General features: G+C 45.7%; 1 protein-coding gene across 2 annotated transcripts in view; it reads left to right on the plus strand.

Moving 5' to 3' along the window:
- Positions 1 to 5,323: 5,323 nt before the first annotated feature.
- Positions 5,324 to 17,555, plus strand: part of LOC134840748 (COP9 signalosome complex subunit 2-like) — a 545,309-nt gene continuing 533,077 nt past the window's right edge. Inside the window, exon 1 of one of the 2 annotated variants that reach the window (XM_063856769.1) lies at positions 5,324 to 5,349. The gene's annotated coding sequence lies outside the window, so the exon portion shown is untranslated. The remainder of the gene's footprint in view (positions 5,350 to 17,555) is intronic. The other variant, XM_063856767.1, reaches the window with a different exon arrangement.

The raw sequence follows: 17,555 nt of genomic DNA on the forward strand, positions 1-17,555 counted from the left end.
GAGAAGACAAATGTAAAGACAGCTCTACTCCGAAACAGAAAACTGACAATAAAATAATTAAATATACAAGGGGGGATAAGGTGGGAACTAGTAATATGATTAAAAGTACTAATATCCTTAAGGCTCGAGCAGGGGGGAGGCAAGAGTTGGTTGGAGAAAAGGAAGTTGAATCAGTGATGATAACGACGACGCCCCCGAATAGGTCTCGCAAGAGGAAGAGAGACGTGGAGGGATTGAGCAGTCCTTCAGCTGACGCGGTTTCAGAAAAAGACTTGAGGGAGACGGCCCCCATGGTTCTGGCGCGATGGAAGACGGCAGCCTACAAGAGTAGCTATGAACCGAGGAAACTCTTCGACATAGAAAGAGGAATGGAAAACCCCACTAGCTCAGTGACGGAGGAAGATTTCAAACCTCAGAGAATAAAAATGAAGCGAGGTTCGACGAGCGGGCAGACCGGGGAGGTAGACGTCGGCAAAGAATGGGTCTCAAGTGAACATCAGGCTGTTGGGAAACAAGTGACCAGCGATCCTCTTGAGAAGAATAAAACCAGAAATACCTCCCGACCGTGGTGGATAGCCCTTGGGACATTGAAAGAAATGGAAGACTGCTTGAAGAAATTGAACAGTGGAGTAGCCCGCAAACGACACAGTTGGGCCACACAGCAGAAGGCTGAGGTTAACAAGATAGAATTGGCGAACCAGCTGAAGAGATCCTGGCAAAACTTATTGAAGGATCATTTTGAAGAAGCTATGAGGACACCCTCATCGGCACCGCCGCTGATGGCGAATCCCTTTATCAGGACTGCAGGACAACTGATGTTCGCGTGGAGCCTGTTGGGGATAGAGCTGGAGACACTGACCTCGTACGATAAGTTGAAGCTGGGAGGCAAAAATCTAGAGATATATCGAATGCTGATGCAGCACGTAGCCAGGGACAACTCAGGCTTGAGTCTGGCAAGAAGGAAAGATGCAACCTGTTTCTTGAGATGGACGATGTCGATGATGACTGACAGCACCATCCTAGCATGTCATCAGAAAGCAGTTGGAAGCAAGACGCTGGAAAGGAGAGTCTCCACGGTCATCTTGAATGTGTACCAGAGTACTGGAATAGAAAGGGAGGATGGTTCTAGGCAATCTCTGGAGAGCCATAGGAAGTTAGATGAGATACGAAGGTTCTACAACAAGAAGTTCGAGGAGAAACACGACGTTCACCGCAACCTGGCTTCGTCAGGAGAGTACTTGAAACTCAACAAAAAGAGAGAGTACCAGTATGTTTCTGGAGTGATGGGAATGGCGTACAACCCCTTCTTGGACTTGGAAGCCGGAGGTGCCCACAGAAACTATGAGGTGGCGGAGCTACTGAAGTTCTGGACAGAGAAGATAATGGAAATAGACACTGTGGAGAGAGAGAGACCTGGCCTGGGTCTGATTCTTGAGAGAACGCCGGAAGTGATAAGTGTGCCACGCTCAAGTAAAAGAGTGGAACTAAAAATGGGCAACGGAAATGGCGTGTTGACCACGAATCTGGGAGTGGTATGGAAATTACTCAGACCCTCCTGGTGTCCACATCCCCATGCGAGCCTGATTGAGGAGGTCACTGAGCGAGTGAGATTGGCACCGACAGAGGATGAGGATTTGGCGACCTTGAGTATAGTACATAGACTGATCCTGCCTCAGATGAAAGAGTCGAGTGAGGTGACGAGTGGAACAAGGTCGGTGAAGAGGATGGAGCCGGGCAGTTGTCTTGATTCGACATGTGGCAACGGCGAGCATACTTGTGATGGACGATCATGCGTCAGGATACAGTCTTTCCAGAAAGAGGACCTCATCACCTGGTTCGAGGATATCACTGAAAGGGAGAAGAGCGAGATACAGATAGTGGCTGAATGTTACGCGAGTACCACCGTGAACCTAGCGACAGCCTTGGGATTTTTCTCAAGAATGTGTAGTCTCCAGTCACTGGAGAGGCTAGAGTCAGAACACCACCTGGTGACCGCGTTGAGCGTGGAATCATGGCCCGGAGTGTTACAAGTGAACCAGAAGCACATCAAGAGTTGGAAAATTGGACTCGAGACGGAGATGGGATTTCCCATGAGCGAAGCCTATGGATTGCCTCTGAATGCGAAATCCTTAGTGGGGTCAGTGTTGGCTAACCTATGTGGAAGCCACTATCCACTACACATGGCGATGGTGGAGGTGTCCAGCCAGAGGGTATTGATAGACAAGGCCTTCTCAGTGCCCAAGTGCGTGAGACTAGCTCGGATGTCACATCATTCACACAAGCTGTTGAGGAAGATCCGAGGAGCAGTACCGAAGGAACAAAGAGACGACTTGAGTGAAATCTGGGGTGAAGAACTTCTAGGCTTGGAGAGCGAAAACACAAGTGATCACGGAAGGCAAAACGTGGTGGGGAAACCCGCAATAGGTACTCCAAGCTCGGAAGAAGTTGACGTGATACACGAGAAAATGATGGAACTTGAGCCTCTCTTAGAAGCCTCGGGAGAACGCAATCTTAGAAGCATCGACCTCACGCATGGGGATTGTCCATGCCACTGTCTGGCGCAGACAGTGTGGTACCCAGACCGCGCCAATCTCTGTCTGATCTGGGACGTAGAAGAAATTAAGTCGTTGGGACTACCGGAGCATCGACAGAAGGTGACCATCTTGGTGGTGAGCACGATGCTGGCTCTGCGATGGATTGAAGAAAACATAGCGAAGTATAGAGAATCGAGAACACCAACAGCTGAGTCGATTCATGCGATAGATTACAGCAGGAGACTAGAGTTGTTCGAGACCGCATGCAAGGTATTCGCCATACCAGTGGAAGTCAGACATATATGGAACCGCCTGAGATTCTTTCCTTGGTTTCGTGCGACATTAACAGCCTGGTTGTATGTGGTAACAAAGGACCACATGAGGAAACATCAAAAGGAGTATCGACAATTCCAAGCCGAGATAGGACCAGATGCCTTCAAGAGACCTCTGCTAACCTATCGAAATGCGATCACGACGGGGTGGAAAAGAGTGGGCAGAGTATCCAGAGACAATTCTAGAGCGAGGGAAACGATACTGGAGGAGGACCTGGCGAAGAATGTAAGCATGAGTCTTCACAATTCCTTCTGTTTGAACCGGGAGTTGAAGGTGAAGAGCCTACCAAATCAATCGAAGAGGTTACAAGAGCAGAGGGAGTGGATGCGATCCTATGAACAGCTGAAGGCCTGGGAGGAAATTGTGATCAGCTCCGATGACGAAGAGGCACTGTTGGAACAAATTACAGTGCCAAGAACACCGGTGTCGGGTACCTCGAAGGCGAAAAACACGAGGTGAGCCGGCGGCTCGAAAGGAAAATTCTAGAGTCTTGAGTCTTGAGAGGGAGGGGGCTTGAGAGTGAACTTGGATGAAATCTGGGTTCACTAAAAAGAAATTTTAGACGAATAAGATATTGTTATTAATATGATAGATCTATTATATAAGTCAAAATGATGCATGACAATTTCCTGACTGAATAGGACAAAAGAAATTTTAAAAATTACCAGCTTAAAAAGCGGGGATTCATGGGTGCAGGTGTGTGCAGATTTTGATTGCTGTTTAGCGATAGCGTGAAAATTTTATATGGTTGTGAATTTTGGAAGGCAGATAATTTTAAGTCCGATGCAAACTTCTGTAAATGACCACTGGCACTGTATCTTGAGCAACGCTCGGTTCTCTGGGACTCACTGGCAGATGACAACACACGATGGGGACATCGATCTCGAGTCCGGGGAGTATGTGCCAGTCGGTCATGTCTGGAGGTTTGACCTTGAGAAACACGTAATTTTGGAGTGAAGTTTTAATTTTAAAAATTTCGAATAGAGCCTGTCATGCTCAGTTTTCTCGAACCAACTGAAAACGCAAAAATCAAAAATCAGAACGACCGAATTAACAATTGCGGGAAACTACTCAAGAAAAAGGCAGGAAATTGCTATTCGCAATTTCTCGATACGAAATAATCAGAGAGTAGAGCTGTCTTATCCTGAAAACAGGAGAATAGAATACAGACTTGAGAAAGGACGACTATTCGAACGGAAAGGAGTGAACATTCAATGGAAGAGTGGACAACTCGAGTGTCCCAATGGTTCATTCAGAAACTTTGATTCTTGAAGACAGAACTTACTTCTGTTGTTAAAACTAATTAGCATCAAACTTATTTAGTTATATTATTTAGTTCTCAAGCTGCTTATCTTTTAGTTACTCCTCATACTCAAGTGCATCGACATGTGAGTTCTCAATTTAAATTTCTCGAGTGTATTTTATGATAGTTATGTTGAGATAAGGCGAGTTTTAGGTCGATCCATCTGAAATGGATCAAAGTTCCACTGTCCAATAAAAAGTAACTAAGCGGATTGTTCCGACCCGGTTTTTAACGGCGTTCATGTATTTTGGGTATTTCGAAACCTAAGTATGGGGACGTTTTTATTTCTAGAGTGGGGGGGTATTTTGGTAGTGGCCTTTAAGCTGTAACGGGTTCCAGTCTCATGTCGCAAGCGAACCGAATTGGCTCCGACCGTTCTTGAGGTAGAAAAACACAAGAGATAGTGTCCCTGACTCTTGAGCCAATGGTTATAGGGCCTATTTTTCTTAAGCCTCATGTGTGACTACAGTAGACGAATGTTACAATCTTTCTTCACTAGTTGTTGGCGTTTGCATATAATTTAAGCCTCCAAATGATGTTCCGGAAAGTTGAAAAGTAAAACATGGTTGAAAGCATTTTTCATGTTTATAATTTATGCATTTCAAAAACCGGCTGATGTTATTAACGGATGCGAATCACAAGTGGTGCATTGTCATGAATAACGCTTACTATGGACTAAACTTGCCAAAATTTTAGAAAAGCAACGTTTTGCAGATGATAAAATAGCGTTTTGGGGTGCTTGTAAAGTTTCAATTTCGGCTTGAAGTACATTCGGCTTGAAGTCCCGTCGGCTTGTTGTCCTAGACCCGGTAATTAGGTCAAAATTATCAGGAACCGAGGTTACAGTCAGGAATCCTTCATCACATATTCCAGTCAAAATCCTAAGAATTTTCTAGATATGGAAGTGATAATGATTAAAATGAGATAATTAGAATTGATGTGATTAAAATTAAAATGAATACGGGTTACATTTCTTCAATAAGAACATGTAACTCGACACGAGAAAAAAAAACAATGTTTTGTAGATTACAAACAAAAATTTCGTCGACACTTTATTTGTCATTTATTGTGCCCATTATGCACGCGGAGTTTGCAATCTGTATTGTCAGGGAGATTCCCTGTCTTAAGAAGCTGCATGAACTGGGTTCCTCCGTAATTGTTGTGATAAACTTATTAAATAGTTTCAAATACTATGATGACGGGGAATCGTGGACGCTTGAAGAGTGCTCAAAATTCACCGTGTACATCCTGCAACGCACCGTGAAGAATTAAGACGAAGGAGTGCAATTCGATAGATGTGGCAAGTGGTGGCATCGCGCGTGTACGGACATCCCGCAGCAGATTTAGGACCATCTATCAACGGTTTGTGGGATTGTGTGCCTGTGCGAACTGCCTTGACGATGCCAAGACAGCAATGAAGACGTCCATTCGAGATAAGTCTATTGAAATTTCTCTAGAATCTATCAAAACTGAAGTCATCAATTTTAAAGCAGCTATTGTATCCACTGATACTAAGACAATTGTAAATGGCCACACAGCAACGCCTGTTACACCTAATGATCAAAATAAAATGGGAATAAGAATAAACGGCGTGCCTGATTCTTCCAACCAGAAATTGCATGACAGAATGGATTCAGAGATTTGTAACATTCGCCCGTAAGAGACATATCGACGGAAAATAAAACTAAGTCCTAGGACGACTGGCTAACGTCTAAACAGAGCTTTATATGCTTTTCACCGTCTCTACCAAGCCAGTACTTTTGGTGGTCTTTTCTAACATCGGGTCGACAAAAACGTTACTGCTTTCGGCTTCGGTCAAAACACCCAAATTAACTTAATTACATGCAGGAATAGTGAGCTCATGGCTGGGTCTCAGTATCCCCAGACCACGAGGTCACTCCTAAAAACAGGGCTACTACTATTTATTGAATCATTTTTGTTTTTGTTCAGTAGATAAAAATCATCATCTCCATCGAAGATGGATCAACCCTTTCCCCCAACTCCTAGCTTCTTATCCTTATCAAAACGAATCCAGATGTTAATTAAATTCAAATCAGGACATGACAAGAAGCCAAAAGTCTATATAAAAGGATAAAAGTCTCAGTTCCGAAACCCTTCCGTATTCTTGAATCCACTGAATCAAGCTCGTTAATCTTGATTTCTTCGTAATCCGGAAGGCTGTCCTCCACCCTTCACCGTTGTCTGCAACGGGCTTGCAACTATTGTAGCGACACAATAGTTGCAACTCGGAATGTTCTCTGCTATTCCTGCAATCTGCTGTTGTTTTTTGATCACGATTCTCGTAGTTATCGTCCGCGCAACTAATGTTGTTGTGTTTTTCTTCGACCTTTTTGCCAAAATGGCCGTTTCTGACGTTTCTCAGAAATTTTACGTAATCACTTCGAAAACTTAATAATTAGCAATTTCCGAATCCTTCAACCTTCACGTTTTGTCCCATCGTTCAAATAACGTTCTTAATCCTTAATAATCACCAATCCGGAAGGCTCGCTGCTAAAATTTCGAATTCTGCAGAGATTGCGTTTTTCACATTCTGGTCGATTGTCACACACTCCCCGGACAGTCCGGTCAATGTCCTCATTGAATCACGCAATGTTCGTAAAATGGATACAGTGTCATCGAACAGAATTTACAAAATGCACGAAATTACTTTTATCCACGTCACATCGACTCACGGCAGAATATAAATGGCATCATACTACATCACTATAGCCTTCAAATTCTTTCATTAATCTGCACATTGAGGATATAACCTAAGATAAAACATATTTTCTGACTTCCAGTGTCAATGTCCAGATTAAAATTTTTTCTCTTAGATTTAAAAGGTGTTGGCTTGCAGGACAGTCCTGCCAACCAACAAGCTAAAATTATCCTACTATGCTTTTCCCTTCGGAAATCTTGCTTGTTATTGTCCTGAATATTAAAACTAAGAAACCCTGTGGTTAGCAAGAACAATGAAACAATCTCCCTCTTCGAGAGATTACTCAAGCCTTCCATGTCACCACAAAGTGATCAGTTCTCCTAGCTGATTAAAAACAGTCATGCAGGCTGGAATATTTAAATATAATCCTTCACTTAAGCCTTCCTAAATAAATAGTAAGTGAGTGTCTCCAAAGCCACTCAACTAAAATCAAAATGCAAATTTATAAATGCAACAATTTCAAAACTCAACTTAATGTTTCAGTTTTCAATTACAACTTGGTTGCTTGGTTTCTCACTTGAGTTCTAAACACACATAAAACAATTCTGAGTTTTAACTTTTCTTCATCACTCCTTTGTTTTCTTCTTTTTTCGTCGTTTAGAAGTTCTATAAATTCTAAATTCTTCTAATTTCGTCTCTTTTTTCATCTTGTTTTTCGGTCATTCGTCAATGCTCCATTTCTTCCTCCTGTGATACTGACTCTGCACTCTCAGTTTCCGTATCTTGTAACACGTCGTTAGCTATCCTGACGCTGCTGGAAGCCGTCCTACAACACTTCTGCTCTTCTACGCTCTGTTTGCAGCAAGGTAGCGGATCCACGTTAGATTCTCTGTTCCTGCAGAAGCTGTTGTGGAGACACAACGTCACGTTTCTCTCCAAATCTTCTCTCAGTATCTCTGCTTTGTCATAGGCGGCGAAGATGGTCTCATCTTTCTTTATCGCTGTCAATCCGCCATATCTTTGGGCATCACCATCTTGGTTCACTAGTTTTGGGTATACTCTTTCCTTCACATGACCAGGGGGTGTCGTCAGCTGCCTGAATATCTTCACGTGTTGTCCAATCGGCGCCCTCGTCGTCAGGAATCTTCCTGGTCTCTCTTCACGATTCCCCTCATCATGATTCAGTCTCACATCTTGCAACGGTCTCGCATTCACTGGTCCCATCGTGTTGTTAGAGGGCAGTCCCTCCAAGTCAGCAAATCTCAAGGCCGTCGTGGAGCTGAAATTTATGCTAGCGGCTATCAACCAGTCTACGCCGGTTATCGAGTACAATCTGCTGACGGATAGCGTCGCTCCATTCAGCATCCTCCTTGCATCTTCGATGAAGCTTACTCTCTGGAGATCCAGCTTCATTAGTTCGTCTTTGTATATATGTCAGGGAGACGGTATGGGTCTTGACCACATCAACGAGCCTCTGTTCGGACGTCTCTCCTCTCGACTGGTACTTGTCGTCTCCGATCTAGTGTCCGATCTAGACGTGCTGGCTGTCTCTTTGATTGGGTTGACAGGTCCTATTCTTCTCCTAGGATGGATGGTCCTCCTCATCGGCGCTTCTCCCAATCGATCCTGTACGTCTGTCCTTTGACCTGGTTCGCTGGAGCTTTGTGGCCTGTAGTTCGTGACGGCCGGGACCGTGCCCAAGCGTGTTTCCAGGCTAGGAGGCACAAAGGTAGTAATCACCGCGTCACTCACTGTTCCCTCTTCCTTCAGCACTCCTGTGTCAAAGAGTTCTGCTTCCAGCTCGTCCAACCGCTCTTGGAAGACTCGATTCAACCGAGCTTGTCCTTCGATACTGTCGAAGTGGATGCCGTCCGTGGTCAGTCTGGCCTGATCCATAGCTCTCAACTCATGTTCGATGTCCATGAGGATCATTCTTCCGGCGTTTCGACTTGCGAGGTTCCTCAGGATGTTATTCCACATGACGACTCCCTCAGTATGCCTTCTTCCTGATGCTGTCAGGCTTCTCGCGTTCATTGGCACAAGGCAAACGGTCAGTACCGCGCAATTGAATTTCTGCCAGAGGGTCGTAAACAAACACACCATCATTGACTCCCATAATGCTTCCTGCTCATCTGAACCTCTGGAGATGTCATTCGTCCCAACTAAGATCATCACATTGGGGATCCTCCCTGGATTCATCAGTTCCACCATCCGATATAATTGGGCTATCGTCGCGCCTCCAAAGGCCATCACCGTGGTGACCCACGAGGTCCTCAAATTCGACAGCACTCTGACCAAGCTGTCTCCCAATATCAGATGAGATGTCTCGAGTGTTGGTTGCTGCAGGTTTACAGCTGGGCTCCAGGTAGCTCGATTGAAGCAGGCCCTCGGATCTGTCTCCGGAACTCCCGTGAAATTATATTTCAATTGATTATTCTTTTGCACGTCTATTATGCGAGACACTTTTTTCGCTGGCATCTTCCGTTCTTTCCTCTCTGGGATTCTCGAGCTCCCAATGAGTGGTGTCACGTCACTTATCCCCTGTCTGATCACGGTCTGGGAGAGTCGTACTTTGCCCGTGTCGTCAATCGTTCCATAGGGTGCAGTCACCCCGGAACCTGGCGCATTCTTGTTAGCGACCAGTCGTCCAGCTTTCTCTATCAGCTTCCTCACTGTCTGTTCTACGATGGGGTCACCCAAGGTGTCACTAGGATCCGGGATTGTTACTCGATTTGTCTCTGCTGGGAGCCGTGCCTCCGTTGTTTGACTCATTTCTCGAAGCGTCAAGAGCTCCATCGGGGACTGCCCACGAGGAATATCCCTTGCGGGTATCACTTTCTCCACGGCCGTTGTCAATGCCATCTGCTCCGATCGCTCTTTGTATTCCTGCCTTAAGCGCTCAATCTCTTGACCCTGCTTTTTGTTGCAGTCTTCAAACAACTTTCTCCACATGTCCCGATCTTCCTCCATCTGGAGCATGCTTCTGGTCATCTCGTCCAGCTCCTTCTTCGTACTTTTCAGTTCATCGTTCACCTCATCCAGATCTTGCATGGTTTGGTTCGTCTGAACTTTCTGTCCTACTTTCGCCCTTTTTGGTGGCACAGCTGCTCTCAGTGGTGAACCAGACGAGGTCGCCTCGCTGTTCATCTCCTGATGCATTCTCGTCAGTCCAGGTTTGGGCTTGGAAGGCATGGGCATCTCACCTGGTTGGTAAGTCCTAGAACTTCCCAATCCAGGCTCATTCGCCAAGTCACTCCCTGAGAGAGCCCCGTTTCTCCACCTCATCACTCTCATGTTCGGGCGGTCTAGTACTCCTCTTTCTCCATATGCTACCATCAACAGGACTTCCGTGGGGCGGTCCCCACGGTTGTCGTGCCCCAAGATGTTGATCAGGGCGGTCAGCAACATGACTACCTCTGGGTCCTTCAGAGCGAAGTCTCGATCGATCAGCCGACGATAGATCGCATCTATCATCGGTCCTACATATGCCTCTGCCAGGTCCATTAATTCATCCAAGTTGAAGTTATCCATTCTATTCTTTCAAGTTTGATTTGATTCGATTCAATTCCAAGGTTTTGACTCAAGTGAGTAATTAAATGATCAATCAGGATCTAGAAAAGAAGTCACAAATATCACACTTGTCAGTTTCACCTTAACATATATCGTTAAAATTTGCTTAAAAACAGTTCAGATAAAAAGATATTTATCCTAAAAATTTATTAAAATCAATTGGTCTCTAAAGTTTTGGAATTCGACCTAAGATTGGACAGTCCAAACTTTGGATCTATTCCTAAGATCGTCATTTAGTTGTTCATGGTCACTAACCCCTACTTACCCATGATCTTAATAACCTAACACATAACATAACATAACATAACATAACATAACACATATTACATACAACTTAGTCTTTGGCCTAACACCCTCTCGCACATCACTCAGCCTATACTTAAGTAATATTTCTTATGTAGGTATACTTATATATTCGTATCAGAGATTATCACGTGTACAAGCGCGTACAATTCCCGAGGATGCAGTCTTCCTCTGTTTGGATCGTACACTGGAAGTGAGAGCTCCTTCACGTCCATTTCGACAAGGAAGTCCCTCAGCCTCGTCAAGGACAAGGGTAGGTTCTCTGGGTCCACGTGCTGCTTCTCCGTCGCCCTCGTTACCAAGAAGCATAAGTATTTTCCCGGTATCTGCGACGCCGCCGGAGGTAAGGCTGCTACGCCCCCTATCCCTGGTCTTTGCTTCCAAAGGAATTCCACGTTTTTGTATTCTCTCTTAAAATCTGCCGCTAACGCTGTCCTAAAACTCATGTCTGCTGTGATTGCTATCGCACATGTTCTATTTGTGAGTATGAAATCACTGTCTGTTAGTATTATGTTACTTGAATATTCATTTGGTAAGTTAAAATATGACTCAACCACCCTGCCTATGTCAGGTTTCTTAGGTTCTTCGCCTGTTTCTGCTTCTAAGTCTCCTGTTTCTCTTGCTATTCTTAATTTTTTTATTATCAAGTTTTCAGTGTGGGTAAGTCCTACCCCCACTCCCCGGACAAAAATATCCATCGACGTCCCCGTCGACCGCATACCGGGTATCAAGTCGAGGTTAGAAACTGGAATGAGTAGTCGTCCTTCCTGGGCAGCCCAGGAAGGATCATCTCGTTCGGTCTTGATGTAATTCATGCTTCCACGATCTACGTCTTGAATCGTGACACTGGTCTCCTCAGGATCCGAGGTCGTTTCATTCAGCCACTCTTAGACACGCAGGTTCGTCAAGTCTTGTTCATATGACTGCTGTTGCTCGTCGTCGAATTCTACCTCGGGTTTCGACCAGTCGTCAACCCACTCATCGTCGTGATCATCAACTATGTCAATGTCTTGGGACACAGTTATTTCCTCTAGACCCACTAATTCCTCCACTATCTTCTTCTACTATCTTGTAGATCTATCCTATCCACTACAAAGTCGTCACCGTAAGGATTGTATTTCTTTCTTGGTCTCGTCCCGTCCTTCTGACGAGTCTGTATCGTGAACGGAAGATCCGGTTCCAAGTTCTTGGGAACCTCTATCTGTTCGGGATCCTGCCAATCTTCCTCTGCGTAGGGTAAGGTTTCATCGTCCGCTTCGATCTGTTCGTTTGGATCCAGGTCCAGCGGTGTATCCGTACCTTCCTCTACGACTTCGTTTCCATCGTTCTTCTCCCTGATGCCTTTTTCATTGACCTCACAAGCAGGATTCATCATTAGATAATCCCCTTCTGCCATGTCTGCAGGTATACACCAGTCTTCTGTCGATGGATTGTGTGGCTTGATGTTCTCGTAGTGGTCGGCTCGGCCAGTACTCAGTCTATAAAAGCGTCCCTCCTGGTAATCATGAAGGGTCCCCTTCACTTTTTTAGGAGCTTTTTTCGTCCCTTTCGGTGGTATAACGTTCTGAAATACCCATACGTAGTCTCCCACCGAGTAAGCCTTTGCACCAGCTGCTTTCTTGTCGAATCCTTTCCTCTGTCTTGCCTGTGCCTGCTGAGTATTTCGTCTACACAAATCGTTCAACTCCTGTTGGCGTCTGATCACATCCCTCACGTAGACCTGTGGGGACGTTTTCTTTTCCTCAAATTCTGGGTAGAAGAAGGTTAAGGGTAAAGACTTTTCGTGTCCAGTTAGCATCATGTGTGGACTGACTCCGGTGGTGGAGTGTTGCGTGCTGTTATATGCTCCCATCACCTGTGGAAGGTATCTGTCCCAATCGGTCATGTACCTGGAACAATATACTCTTAGCATCGACACTAACGTCCTATTCTGTCTTTCCACTAAGCCATTCGTCTGAGGGTGGTATGTCGTAGAGTGAGCCTGAGCGACCTGTGAGCGTCTCATAAGCTCTTTCGTAAGCTCTCCTACGAAAGCTGTTCCATTATCCGAGTTAAACGTCATCGGACAACCATGTCTTGCTATCCACGTATTGATCAGGTGGTCGCATGTCTCTTCCGCCGAGGCAGTTATGCAGGGCACGGCCTCTGCATACTTCGTAAAATGATCTATCATGACCAGCACCTGATTGTAACCATTGTCTGTCATGCATATCTTTTGGTGATCTATTTGCACCACCTCGTTGAATTCAGACGACTCGGTCGATTGTAAAGGAAATTGCAACTTCCTTGGATCCTTGACCTGTTGGCATGACAGACATGCTGTTACCCATTTCTCGCATGCCTTTTTCATCCCAGGCAACTCAAAGCGCTTCAGGATCCTCTGATAAACTTTGTCGATCCCCTGATGGCCCATTTGATCATGTGACCTGAATAATAGTTCTGTCTGATAGAGTTGCGGTAACACTATCGCGTTATGCTTGTATAGGACTCTGTCTTCCTCCCTTCTTTTGCAAGCCACAATCCCGTCCTTGTTCAAATATAACCTCCCTTCCTTCTGCTTGAAGTATTGTCTCAGGATACTATAACTATCTTCCTCGAGGTCCTCTTTATCCGGCGAACCATTCTCGATCCAGCTTTTCAGGTTGCTTGTCATGCGATCATTTCTCTGCGCCCTTAGAAGGTCCGAGAGTCGGTATCTCGCCTTTAAGTACGTCTTCATGACCCTCATCTGACTATTCAGCTCGTTGGGCTGGTGTGTGTCTTCTTCCATCTTAACGCACCAAATCTTCACCAACGGCTGTGTTTCTTGTTTAAACGGCTGAAGATCAGTCCTGACTACCTCTTTCTGCGGCAACAGGCTTATCGAACGTTTCGATACCGCTATTGTCTCCAAGTCATCCGCTGCGTTGTCAAAGACTCTTTCGCTTGGTATAAGGTAGCGATCGCTGTCAGGATCCTGGTACACCTCTCTGTCCAGGTCCCTTGCCCGAGTTTCCACTAGTAGCGGGTGTATCGCTAGTTCTGACAGTTCTGATCCCGAACTCGAGTTCCTGTCTGAATAGGTGTCCATTCCTGAGTTTCGGGAATCATCATCCGTCAAAGAGGTTGTGCTGGAGACTGCACGCTCCTCCAGATCATGTCTGTGCCGCCTTCGCATCCACCTGAACTCCCCGGACAAAACCTTGTTCTCTAGGTCCTGTTTCTCATCAGGAGTTTTCCCGTCTATCTCAGACTCCCCGGACAAATTTTCTTGTCCCGGGTGTTGATCTTGTGATCGCTGGTTCTTCTCATCATCCGTCTCCTCGGACAAATAGTCTTGCAGCAAATTTTGTTCCACCTCTTCACCCTCCTTATCCCGGTCCACAGAGGTGACGGTTTTCTTTCGCTTGCTGCTCCCATGTTCTTTCTGTCCGTAAGAAGTACTGGTTAAAATCTCTTGGGGTATTGAGGATACTAGTTGTTGAACTATTGTCCTACAATCCCTCTCGTTCTCTTCATGCTGTCGTCTGGACGGCATGATCTTCACCTTCTCACTGATTGTTAGCGATGCCACTGCTGCTGTCCACTCGGGGTCATCTCTGGTCACTTCTTTTTCTAACAATCCACCCAGCATCCGCATCACTTGCGGTGTGACTTGCACCGTCTTATCCAATAATGAGAGGCTGTTTATGTTCATGCGAGAGAGTTCTTGCTGGACCAGGTTCGAGCGCAGCAACAGATCCAAGGGGACCGGGTCCTTCATGATATGATCTTTATCTTGGCTGCTTTCTCTACAGGTAACTCAGGGTGCCCTGGAATTGGATGTCCAGACTTATCCAACCACCTCGTTAAGGGAAGCGCTTCATAAGTTTCTTTGTCCAGAAATGAGAATCCCTCCTTTATTTCCGCCTGATTGGCCTGCTTCTGCTCCAATCTTTCATAGAACTCAGTTTTCTTGCTGAGGCTGTCAGCATTCTGGTGTTTATCTCGCATCATATGTTCAATTATCATATGGTAGCCATCCAATCTGACTATCCATCTACCAATATAACTCTGATCCATCGAGTAGGTCTTCAACCAGGATAACGCTCTGTTGTCCACGCGTAACTTGAAGGGAGCGCTCCCCAAGTATGCACGGTACTTTTCCACGAAGGTGACTACTGCAAACATTTCTGCTTTTGGTGCGCCATATTTCATCTCTGTGTCACTCAAGACCTTGCTGCCGTATGCAATGGGACGGAGAACTGTTCTTCCGTTCCATTCTTGCTCTTGATGCAAGATTCCTGAGATGGCCACCACCGATGCGTCTGTGTCGAGAACATACATGCCCTTTTCTGTAGGCATGCCCAGCACTGGCGCTTCGCACAGTTCCCGCTTTATGTTCTCGAAAGCAACCTGTGCCTCATCGTTCCATTCGAACTTTTTCCCCTTGTCGCGCAGCAGCTTCTGCATCGGATACACCTTGTCCGCATATCCTTTTATGAATTCTGGGTAGTAATTGGCAAACCCCAGGAAGCTCAGGAGCTGTGTGTCCGTTCTGAGGGCCTTCCATGTCATCACTGCTTCCTTTTCTTCCGTGTCCGGCCTCACACCATGCCTATCCACCATTCTTCCCAGGTACTTTATCGAATCCCTAAGGATTTCACATTTCGATGGTTTGCACTTCAATCCTGCTCTTTTCATGCATCCAAAGACCTCATCGAGCCTATCAATGTGGTCCTCCAGGTTCGGTGTCGCTATGACTACGTCATCCACGTAACACATCACGAGATTCCCGTACTTCTTGGTCACTCTCGTCAAAGCCTGACCCATCAGTCGTTGAAAAGTAGCCGTTGCATTGCACAAGCCGAAGGGCGTCCTCTTCCACTGGTACAATCCCAATTCGCACGCGAATCCGGTTTTCTCTCTGTCCTTCTTTCGCAGAGGGACCTGCCAGAAGGCAGAACCTAAGTCCAATGTGGTGAAGAACTTGGCATCACCAAGCTTAGATAGGCTCTCGTCTATTCGTGGTATCGGGTACGCATCTTTTATCGTTACCGCGTTCAAGTAACGAAAGTCGCAACAAAATCTAAGCTGCCCCCTTTTTTTTCGCCATTACTACCCCGCAAGCCCATGGCAAATTAGAGGGTTCTATCATGTCGTATTCAAGCAACATTTCTATTTCCGCTCGGCACGCCTCCGATTTGTGTGGCGTCATTCGCCTTGCGCCTTCCCTATGGGGAACGGCGCCCTCTTCTAGTTCGATTTCGTGTTCGACGAAATTACAACAACCGATATCCGCCTTATGTTTTGAAAATACATCTGCGTTCCGATTTAGGAGGTCCCGCAATTTTTCGAAATCTCCCTCACCTATTTTCCCTTTTAAATGTTCTATCTCTGGCAAAACCGGTTTGTCAGATTCTAGTTCATATGACGAAGAGCGTTCTGGAAAATTCGAGCAGCTTGATAAGCCGTCGTCCGTTTCGGATTTCATTGAAAACAATTTATGAATAGAATTTAATTCATTTATCCTCTTTAAAATTTTATCTTTATTGGCATGATAAGGACAGTCTTTCACACTATATTTCTTCAAGTTTTGTGTCTCCTCATAGTCGGTCCTCATCGGCAAAGCGTAGCCAAGCTTCTTTCCACGCTGGATTGAAACCGTGATGTCCAGTGTGTTCAACAACACACTGGCACACAGTCCGTTTCGCGTTACCGAGAAGCTCCGGCCTAAAATCACCGAACTCTGACTATTTGGATTCGGTACTAAGCAAATCTGTTTACTATCACTTAACGAATTCAAATTTCTCATTCTAAAAACTGCTACCACAGCTTGTCCTGGTTGTAATTTTACTTTCCTATCCAAAAAAATTGGTACCTTGTTTTCGTCTGTTATTATCCTATTAATTGGTCTCTTAACATACTTTCGGTCCGGGTTCCTAATCCGTATCAGACCGTTGTTCAAGTCAATCATCACGTCAAAATTCCTGACAAAAACTCTGCCCAAGATGAATTGGTCGGCGTCGTCCAGATTCTCTACCACCAGGAAGCTCATCCAAAGATCCCGTCCTCCCATGTGGAGGACCATTATTGGTGTTCTTCCGGCTACGTAGATAGCTCCTCGATTGGCTGCGGCCAGTCGGAGATTCGTAGGAATCAGATCTTCCCGCGTGAAGCCCATTCTTTCCCAAGTTTTTATCGGCATCACACTCACTACCGCTCCTGTGTCCAGAAGCCCTGTGACTCCGATTTTTGTTCCGTTGGTGTCGAGCAGATGTGCTGTCACATCTGCTCCATATCCAATGTGTACCGCGTCTTGTTCCATCACGACGTCATGGCCTATCCTGCGGACTTTGAGTTCCTCCTCACCCAAATAGATCTGCCCCATTTGGTCATCATCTGTTGTTACATAAGTCCTGGTGTAGATACTGATTCCATCCACGTTCAGCATTATTTGATACGGCCCATTGACCTCCAGGTAGCGTCCATGAAGTTTCTTCATGCGAGGGCCACCCGTCGTTAGTAGTGCTCGCACAGCTCTCGACTCGGTGCGTGGCTCCACCTGCCTCAGATAATCTGCATATGTGTCCAAATGCATCAAAGTGAACACGGATGGTTCACTCAGATTTCTTATTACCTGGTGTCCAGCCACTGAGATTATCGACTGTATCTTGTTTCCTTGCGGCACCATGCCGAACCTCTTACCGGAGATCACTTTAAGTTTCATGTTCAAACTGCTTGGTGCTTTCGTTTCTTCGAACTCCGTTGCTTCGAAGGTATTCAGTTGCTCCTGAAGTTTCTCATTTTCCAGTTCAAGTTTCGCTTTTTGTTCGATCTCTTTCGTCACCAATTCCTGCTGTACTCTATTTAGAGCATCCCTCGCGGCTGCCTT

This window comes from Symsagittifera roscoffensis, chromosome 2, assembly GCF_963678635.1.
Source record: "Symsagittifera roscoffensis chromosome 2, txSymRosc1.1, whole genome shotgun sequence".
NCBI lineage: Eukaryota > Metazoa > Xenacoelomorpha > Acoela > Convolutidae > Symsagittifera > Symsagittifera roscoffensis.